The following is a 10,927-nucleotide window of genomic DNA, read 5'->3' on the forward strand; positions in this document are numbered from 1 at the left end:
GAGTACACTCAGTGGCTCACACCTTAAGGAAAGTCTCAAGGCAAGTGATATCACAAATCCTTAGTTCATCGTTACTCCTCTGCTTTGGTTTCCTAATTCTACAGGAGTGGTGAAGTCACTCCCCACCCTCCTCTATCATCTGTTAGCATGGAGGATTGTTGTTTCAATTTTTGCTACTGGGGACTGTACAAGTCCTCTTGATTTGGACATCCTTTGTATTGAATTTTAACCTATGTTGTATGAATTTTTGGTGGTTCCTTATTTGAGTGAGGTTTGAGTCATTTTGGTCCTCTATAGTTCTTTTCTTGTGCTAGACATCTATCTCAACAGGGAGAGGGGCCACTGGGATATCATAAATCCCCTACTCACAACATGGGTTTCCTCTCGTTGCACAAGGGAAATGAAATCTTCCACAATTGGCTCTTTTGGTCAAGGTATTTTTTAAGGATTCAAATATTATGCCTATTTATAGTATTATAGGTGACTATTCTAGTTTGAAAAGTCATACATATAGAATGTAGGTGAATATTCAATAAAAAACATGTAATTTACTATTAAAATTGGTAAATTTTTGGCGCATATATATATATATATATATATATATATATATATATATATATATATATATATATATATGAACTTTTTTAACCAAATGGGTGAATACCTTTTTCAAAAAAAATGTCCAAAAACTAGCCAATTAGTGAAATTTTCCCCCTAAAATTTTCCTTGTTCTTGGTTCAATGAGGAATCATAGTGATAGTCTCACAAAATCCGTGGTGCAAATCTTTTGGAACTTGAACAACCTCCCTTTGGTTATCAAGCACGTGCTTCCTCTCACCTTAATTTCCAAGTTTTGATTGCAATTTCTCGCTCTAGATTTTATTACCTTGAATTTCCAAGCAAGACAATAGCTCCCAATCATGGTTGGCACTCCCACACGACATATTTCTCACTACAATATCTTTGTCATTTTGGTTTTTCTAGCATGTTCTCTTTTTTTGCATATATATGTACTCACATAAACACTCTCTATAATAATAGCTTTTGTATCCTCAATATTTATTTTTGGACAAAAGACTAATTATTCAATTGATAATCTAGTTTCCTATAAGTAATTCACAAAAGATAATAGTTTGATATATAGTTGTTTGATGAATTAATAGTTTGTTTGACATACAGGGTGCATTGGAGTTGCGGAAGTGGTCCTAATACCAAAGCGGAAGTTGTATCTCTCTGGGGTCTACTATGGTTCAACAATGTCGTGGGTATCCCTCACCTACAGATATATTAGACAAAGAAAATCAGAAAGATTATCTAATTGTTTTGGGAGATCGTCTTTCTTATTCAAGATTTATTGAAGGGCTCCCATCCCGGGGACAAAATATTAGAAAATCTGATAAAAAGAATTAAGAAAGTATTAGAAAATTTATTTTCAATAGCATGTTTCCATTTCCTTTGTGATCTCAATAAAATAAGAATGTGTGTGGATGAAAGTTGAAAATTCAGTTTGAGAGATATAAAAATCTATGGTCAATTCAACTCCTTTCTTATTCTTTAAAGCTAAATAAATTAACATTACACACTTGTAAAAGATTGCATTATCGGTGCCAGGGTAGGTCCACGGGAAGTTATGATGTGTTTATGCGACTAAGATAGTTGGGCTTCTCGTCGGCTTCGGATGTGTTTGAGAGCTCAACATTCGACTTGACCGTTGGGATTGGACTTGTTCAGTCTTCTATACTAATACTAAGGAAATCCCCATTAAAATTCTCATATAAGCTCTCCTTTCGCACCCATTTCGAAAACAATCTTCTTCGAGAATGAAAACAAGTTACCTAAAGCATCGAGTATTTTGAATTTATTCTCGAGAAAGAGAGTTCAAGGCCTTGTTGAATTGGATTGATTGATCAGTTGTTGTATCTGTAGTAAATGGTACATACCCACTTGCTGAACCGCACTGATTGAGTTCGCATTCAGGGCCAAGCCTCTCCGGTTGCGGTTTTTCAGTTTTCTATTGAGATTTGTCGAATAAGAGGAAAAAATGTCTCTGGAACCAGATTCTACTCCCAGCAGGGTCCCTCCCCCATTGCTTTCCAGCACTTCTCCCTATCCTCCTCCTCAGCACGAGGCATTTTCCAACGATATGTTCAGGAGTGCCACGGATTTACAGGTTTCTAGCGCAGAAAGTAGTGGATCACAAGGTCGTTTGGCTTCACTGAGAGCAGAGGAAGCTGCTAATAGGAGGTTTCAAGCTACAGCATGGATAAAGAGCATGGTTGGTTCTCTAGATATTCCATGCGAGCCATCTGAGGAGGAGTTTCGTCTTTGCTTGAGAAATGGGATCATATTATGTAATCTTATCAACAAGGTTCAGCCAGGAGCAGTGTCTAAGGTCGTTGCAAATCATGTTTCATCACTTCCTCCTGAAGGACGGCCTTTATCTGCTTATCAATATTTTGAGAATGTTAGGAATTTTCTCGTAGCTGCTGAAGAGATGAAGTTGCCTACTTTTGAAGCTACTCACTTAGAGCAGGAAAGCTTACGGCCGGGTTCTACGACAAAGATTGTTGACTGTATACTGGCGCTGAAATCTTATTATGAATGGAAACAGTGTGGAGGAAACGGCTATTGGAAATATGCAGGCCCTTTGAGGTCCCCCGTGATTCCACGAAGAACAGGAAATTTCCTTCAACGCTCAACTCCTTGTGTGCCCGTAAGGGACACTGAAACTCTGCCAGACCTATCAATTATAAACATGGATGACGGAGAAAAACGACTCGGTGACATCTTCCAATCTAAAGACACAATGGGAGCTTGGTTAAAGCGGTTTGCTGTAGAAATGACAAATGACAAGGAAAATGTTGATCAGAACCTTGTTGAAGCCATACAAACTGCTGCACCGGGCTCGATGCAAGCATTCATAAATCTTATCATTGCAATTTTTGCAGAAAATAAACAATACAAATTTCCCCTGATTCAGAAAAGCCAGGATCAAGACAATCAACTCCTTTTGGATTCTCCACACCAGAAAAATGGTGACTGTTCACCTTTTCAAAGTCAGGATCCAAAACCTTTGCATATAAGTCAGGAACATCAGATGCGTTTGGAAGCACAAAGAAAAGAAGTCAAGGACATAAGAGACTTATTACTCAGAGCACGGGAAGATGTACAAGGGTTTCAGGCAGAGTGGCGAAAGCATTTTGAATTGCTTGGTAACCAGGTCGCAGGAATTTGTAATGCCGCTAGTGGATATCACAGAGTTTTGGAAGAAAACAAGATCCTTTATAATAGCCTTCAAGAACTCAAAGGAAGCATAAGGGTATACTGCAGCATCCGACCCCATTTTGGAGGTCAATATGAAGCCCACAGTGCAGTGGAATTGATTGGAGAGGATGGATCCCTCCTGGTCAATACATCCAAAATGGGCAAAGATGTACAGAGGATATTCAATTTTAATAAGGTTTTTGGGCCATCTTCTACACAAGAGGAAATTTACACGGATACACAGCCATTGATCCGATCTGTAATGGATGGTTACAATGTCTGCATTTTTGCATATGGTCAAACAGGATCTGGGAAAACCCACACCATGAGCGGTCCAACAGGTGCTTCTGAAAAGGAGATGGGAGTCAACTATAGAGCACTCAGTGACCTCTTCGAGTTGTCTCAAAAGAGGAAAGATTTAATGGTGTATGAAGTCTCCGTCCAAATGATAGAGGTATACAACGAACAAGTGAGGGATCTTCTCGGAGCACTGACCTCAAGCAAGAAATTAGATATTCGAAATAATGGTCATAAGGGATTTAATGTACAGGATGCTATACTTGTGCCTGTTAAAGCAACTTCTGATGTTTTGGACTTCATGAATTTTGGCCAAAAGAATCGCGCTGTTAGCTACACTGCACTAAATGACCGCAGCAGTCGTTCTCACAGTGTGTTGACTGTGCATCGTGTTTCTGGGTGTAACCTTCATAGCTGCCTTAATTTGGTAGATCTTGCTGGAAGTGAGAGGGTAGATAAATCTGAAGTAACTGGAGATCGTTTGAAGGAGGCACAATACATAAACAAGTCCCTTTCATCTCTAGGAGACGTTATTGCAGCATTGGCACAGAGGAAGTCTCATGTGCCATATCGAAATAGCAAATTTACTCAATTGCTTCAGGATTCATTAGGGGGCAAGGCAAAGACTCTGATGTTTGTGCACGTAAGTCCTGAACCGGATTCATATGGAGAGACAATAAGCACCCTTAAATTCGCTGAACGGGTGTCCTCTGTTGAACTTGGTGTTGCACGTTTGAATAAAGAAAGTGGAGAAGTTCGTGAGCTTAGAGAGCAGGTAGACAGTTTGAAGAAGGCGTTGGCGAGGAAAGAAGCAGAAGTAGCACAGTTACAGAATGTGAGAGAATCTCTACTTATTGACAAACACAAACTCCAAACGCCAGTGCGAAGTCGTAGATGGAGCCTTGAAGCGCCTGGAATAAGCAAAGTTGAGGTACAATATGGTATTTATAATTTTGGGATGGGTACCCAAGATGACAAGTTGGTAGATTCAGGGGAGTGAACCAAGCTTAATGAGACACCGATAGGCAAACAAAATGGCAACCGTCGGAGCAGTCTGGGAAATGACCGTAGAAATTTATCAGGGCTACAAAGTGGTGGTACAGACGGTGAAACAAATACAGGAACTGATACTGTGGCTCCATTCTCATCGAAAAAGACTTCTCAGATTAAAAAGTCACTACAGTCCTTTGGAAAACTAATCAATGGTGAAAAAAGATCTACAATTCAAGTTGAATTATCACCCCCTGTCTGTAGCGGTGAGCGAAGATTATCTAGTGGTGGACAGAGCCAACCCATCTCAAACAGGCAGCAGCCACTTACAGTGGTCAACAATTCAGGAAGTGGTCACCCTAGGCGAAATTCACTTGAGGGAAAAGCACCCGTGGGATCGAAGATAACAGCTTCTCCAAACGGGCATGCAGGGCGAACTTGCAAGACACCACCTGATCAGCAGGCGATGAAGGTGGGAAAACCTGATGTAATAACCTTCAAAAAGAGATAAACTCTGCACCAGGGTTGGAATTTGACGGTCATTTTGACCGTCAGAGGCCATTTTGCCCGTAAAATACGTTGAAATTTTTTAAATTACCGTGGGCATGAAGTCTTTGGAACGGGGCAGAACGTATTTTTGACCTTATCAACAAATAAACTTTAATTTCGAATCCCTGCCTGCGGGTTACAATGTCAAAATTCGAACAATGTGCTCATACAACACTTAATTCTGAAATCCAAACAGTTTGTTTGCAGTGTAATTTTATCTTTATAATATAGGATCTCCTGTATAATATCTTTTAAAGAAAATATAGATTTATTTGGATTGAATTACTTTTTTTTTAATGTATAAATCAATTTAGTATGTTTAAATTTTTTTAGTCTTAAACCATTAAAATAAGTAATTTTTTTTTAAATTAGTATTTTTTATGATGTTTTAGTTAAAAGTATACTTGAAATATATTTAGTAAATTGCTTTCTATAATATTTTAATATTTTTTTTCTATTTTTTTTTTTTTTTTTTAATATATAGGGGAAAATGATTACAATTCAGTTTTGGAACTCACATTAATGCAGGATGACTCATCATGATTATTCAAGAAAAACCACACCCTGGAATTGCCCTACTAGTGGTCTGAGTTTGGCTTTCACTCTTACCAAATGTCTCTTGAGTCTTGGGCTATTAACCTATTTCCTTACATTCCATGAAATCAAAATCTTAACCAAACAAAATCAATTTTAAGACATACTATAAAGCTAAAAAGAAATTGAAAGGAGATAGAGCAATCTCAACAGGGATGATGATTGGAAGATTGGCAGCTATTACATCCATGCCCAAGATTAGCAGTTGTTGGATCCCTCCCCTTTCCTCTTTCCTTTTTCATTCTGCTTAGTTTTCCTTTCTAGCTTTATTCCCTCATCTTTTGGATCATTTGAATTCACCTAATTTCTCTTTTCTATTTGAATTATTGTTTTTCCTTTCTTACTTGCTACTCATTACCTTATTTTATTCATATTATTCATATATTTATTTTTCATAAAAGAATAATAAAATTTCCCTTATTTTTATTTATTAGGATCTTAATTAATTTATTTCTTTAATAATTTTAATAATTTTGGTTATAGATGATATATAAATAAATATCTCTATAAATAATGATATATAAGTATATATAATTTGCATACATTTTTTCTTAAAAAACATATAAACTAATTAAATAATTAAACAATAAACTTTTGTCCTCTCTTATTCCATAATCCTTCATATAAGAGTATTATTATAAATTGATTTTATTTAAATTAAAAGATGAAAAGACATATTTGGTTAAGTATATATTTATATAAATAATATTGGTAAATAAGTTAACTAATTATTTTATTTAGGTAATAAACATTTATGATGGTTGATCTTAATATGATTGAATTCCTAGGGACAATGGGAAGAAAACATATGTAGTTCATGCTCCTTAGAAGGAATATCATTCAATAACTCAGAATTCGTTCATTTGATTAGGGTAAGTTGGATTAGAATCCAAGTCTAAATAGTTTCCTTGAAATGCAATGAATATGCATCTATCTCTTGTGCAAACATCGTTAAAATTCCCACTTGAATGAAACAAACAAACAATCCATGAGTGTGTTAGTGCATCATCAAACCTGCGTGGCTGAAAGAATAAAACCTCTTCCTTGTCACAATAAATTTCGACAACAATATTGCTTGTTGCAACTAGCTCTCCCTAAGTGTATTGGCCAACCGCCTTTATTGGATTTTTTGGGCCAGAGGCCTGTCACAATATCACTGACTCACCACTCACTTATGAAAGTTATCCTATGTCAAAATGCCACTTGTGGAACAGTGACAATGTTGCTTCGACTACAATCTGCACCAGATATAGAGTGTCTCAACATTTCGCTTAAAAACTTTGAAAGATATGGCTTATGAAGAACAATATCTACTGCCACTTATGAAATACTAAAACAATTTTAATGCATTGTACTTGACTACAAACTCTCGACAGTGGAGCCCCACATTGATTCAATGTGATTATGATAGTGGAGAGGATGCAAAGGATAGTCCATCTTATAGTTTTACTTTATTGGTCATATTTACATCCCATAAGATCTCCTTAGTAATATCTCATATATACAAATTCTATGGCATGTATGAGTGAAGGACATTTGGTTTTAGAGTTATGGATATTTTATTGTGAGTGTTCCATACAATTTGAAACCAAAATTGAGAATTCAATAAGTCATTTATGTGTTAAAGTCAATTTTTTTTTTATTATGATAGATATGTGTTTTTAATGAAACCTTTATTAGTGAAGGGTTAATTAATTATCAAAACATCACTCTTGAAGGGAAAGGTTTTAAACATAACGTTTCTTGAAGGGAAACATAAAAACCTAAAACGTAAAAAAAATATGTATAATGGGTAAAGATTAATCCAAATTCCAACCCTTCTCTGCACGACAACTGAAAATTGCACCCAGGGCCCTGCACACCAAGAAATAAACTAGCAATTGCATGAGATGTTGCAAGGAAACATGGGAAAGGAATGAAGTCATTGACCTTATTTCCAAAGAAGCCGCACAGCTGAGCAGAGGACAATGGATAATACAGGAATACAAGAATGGTGACTTCTTCCATATATATCACAAGCCATATATAGATGAGGAGGCAGTTTCCTAGGATTGATTGACAGGATCAATCCAAACAATGGTTTCGTTGTTTTTATTTTGCTTTGTCTTGTTTTTATTATCTACAGAATAGTCTACCAAACAGTATGTATATAGTTTTTGCACCTTCAAGTTTAATGAAGGATTTTGTAACATTTAAGCAAGAACAAAAATCCACCAAGTTTCTCCACATGCTTCTCCAAAGAGATGTACTAGATCTGCATAGTGGAGAAGCCAAGGCTCATTACAATACTGTCCAAGCTGTCTCCAAGATAGTCTTATCGGAAGCTTAGCTAACCAAAATCCTTTACAATGAGTTATGAGGTTCTATTTATACCAAAGGGTGGGGTGACCCTTGACATTCCCCTTTGTGATAGTTCATCTGCCCTCATGAGTCTTCATATACTGTATCACTGTTACATTCGGCTATCGACACTTGAACTTCCACTTGAGAACACGTTACATTGCAATGCACATGTGCCCATGTGAGAAAATGGCTTGAGCAGGCCATGCAAGACATCATTGACACTCGATCCGTTGTAGTGAGACCAACTCTTTGACATGCTTGTGATGGTGAAGGTGGTGAAATGATGCCAATATTGGTCGTCTGTGATGGTGTGCATGCACTCCACGGTGCCATCTTGTGGAAGTGAACTCTTGCATCCATTGCATCTGGGTGCATTGGTATGGCTCCTCCATCAAGCTCATCTACTAGCATGTGCATGTTCTTCCTGGATGTGACCGACCCAGAAACACACTAATGCATAATGTCCATGATGATCTTCCAATGTGTGCTAGTGGTCATGTGCATCAATTGTCAACTACATCTTCAGCTCCATTTGGACTTGCTTCTTGTCTTTGCCTAGGTGAGTGTGCCAAATGGGTTAGATTGCATGTGTGCACACAATGATATGCATGCTGTTGAATTCCCTTGCATGCGATCAACAACACCACTCACCATGTCTGCTCCATGTCACCTACTAGGATGAATCTATAACTTGTACGGGCATAGTTTCATCCGTTTGTGCATGTTGTGCCCCTTGTTGTATATGTTCCTCTTGCAACTCATTCTCTCGTATGTGCAGCTCCTGTTCTTCCTTGAGTTGCTTCTTGAGCACATGCAACTCCTCTCAATTGTTCTCTACCTTTATGTGATATTCATGTCACACCATCACTGCATAGCCAGAGTCTCCAAAGTTTCGTTTACCACATCTGCTTGAGCTTACAACTTTGTTTTTCCTCTATGTTTTCAACAACCTTCCTCTTGTGTTCATTGCATCTGGTATGTTGTCTTCAGCTGCTATTAATGGTGTTGCTTGTTGTGATGTTGTTATTGTCTTATCTTGATTTCCTTGTATATGAACAACTTGATGTCTTCGTGGGTAGGCAAGCTCATAGACACTTGATCGATTTCATCCCTAATTGTGCTATGAACAGTGTCTTCAACTCTGCTCTCCTGGAAACCATTGTACGTGTGTTGCTGAGAGGCTGATGAAGACATGTGATACCTGGAGACATGGAAACACTCATGGTAAGAAATTTTCATTCGAAAACCAAAATGAACTTGAGAACTAACTTGCAACATATTTGTGTGACTGATCATGAAGGTTATGCAATTTTCATCGGGAGGTCGAGAGACTAACTACCAATATTGTGCAAGGCACAGTCCAAGCTGTCAGGATGCTAACTGGCTGCTGGAACTGCACAATGTATAGTCTAGTCTGGCTACTGACTGTTGGAATTGTGCAATGCACAATCATAGATAATAATGGTTACAAGCTCAATGACTGCATTGCACTATTTTCTGGGCCAGAGTCATTGTCCCTATGAATTGCATAATGAAAAACTAGAGGATAGTAACTAGGCAGAAATATGCATTTCCTAAGAGAAAGAGAGAGCCTTCCCTTTCAAAATTGCAGAATGTTATCTTGGTGAGGCATACTCTAGGCCAAGGTTGCCCAGACCTATCGATGGGCAACTGAAAGCGAATGTGAATGTGAATTCACGGCGATACTAAGTGTAAGCATAAGTGAATGATCATAGATGCAAATGGTGAATGATAGATTCAAAAAATGGAACAACATGCATGTGGGTGAGGCGAGTCAATGAATCGATGACCGTTCATGAAAAATAGTTTCATGCATGTGACAACAGTGAGATGTTAATGAAAATTGATACGGTTCTAGTACAAGCTAGTATGCATCAAAATGACATCAAGCGCTCACTGAGCTCAAGCAGACAACATTCATACGAAGTGAAACACAAAAACCGCCAGAAACGCAACACAAGACATGAGAGGTGGTCTTACCCCAAAACAGATGAGAAGAATATTTTGACGACTCGTACATGCGATGTGGGATGTCAGAGCTACAAGGTTGATGTGAGGAATGTGCTTTGCAGCATCTGGTTCATGAGTTTTAATAAAATCAAGGATGTGATGCGCATGCCACAAATCTAGGAAGAGCAACACTTGGTGGGAGGTTTCCAAAATGATCTTTACATGCAACCTCTAGCTGCTAAAAGTAGATCCCTAAATCAAGGGATGCCTTTTCATGTTGCTTTGGGAGAAGTAGACCATGCATGCAAATCGTTTTTTCTCAGTCTCAGAGGGAACCAATCAACTCAACTACACATGCAAGAGGTTGCTCAATTGCTGGGAGATAATGCCTACTTTTGGAAGGGAGCTGGGTTGGCTGCTCAGGAGATTTATGCAATTTTTGGGCAGAGCAGTTGATTTTTGACTAGGATTGTGCAATTCCTAGGCTAAGCAGCCCTGCTAGGAGGAATTGCACAGTTTTCTGGCTGAAGCTTGACTGGAAGAATTGCACAATTTTTTCGATGAAGCGTGACTAGAATAATTGCACAATTTTGGAGCCCAGTAGGCTACTAGACAAAATTGCGTAATTTCTGGAGGGAAGGTTGGTTTCCCTCCAGAATTGCATAATTTCTTGAGGGATCTACTCAACCTACAACTCGACCAAGTCCGAAGGAACAACCTATGAGGGGAATGCAACAAGCTCTAATGTACAGGCTGTCATTCTGCATGAAAATCACTGAAGCTTGTGTACTTGATGAAGAAGACATGCTGTTGTGAAAGGTTGGAAGGAAGCCTCCAAACTGAAGCTATGGAAAAATTTTGGAGGGTGGTTGTAGCCGCTACAAGACAAACATAAGACAACAAGTAGGATTAGACTTGA

The 10,927-nt window shown here is 38.1% G+C and overlaps 1 pseudogene; it reads left to right on the top strand.

Annotated features, from left to right (window-relative positions):
* Positions 1-2,041: 2,041 nt before the first annotated feature.
* Positions 2,042-5,062, top strand: LOC149171242 (kinesin-like protein KIN-14L pseudogene; annotated as a pseudogene).
* The last annotated feature ends 5,865 nt before the right edge of the window (positions 5,063-10,927 follow it).

The sequence above is a fragment of the Pinus tabuliformis genome, chromosome 4_2 (genome assembly GCF_031772625.1).
Source record: "Pinus tabuliformis cultivar Carrire ecotype Pingquan chromosome 4_2, CPIR1, whole genome shotgun sequence".
NCBI lineage: Eukaryota > Viridiplantae > Streptophyta > Pinopsida > Pinales > Pinaceae > Pinus > Pinus tabuliformis.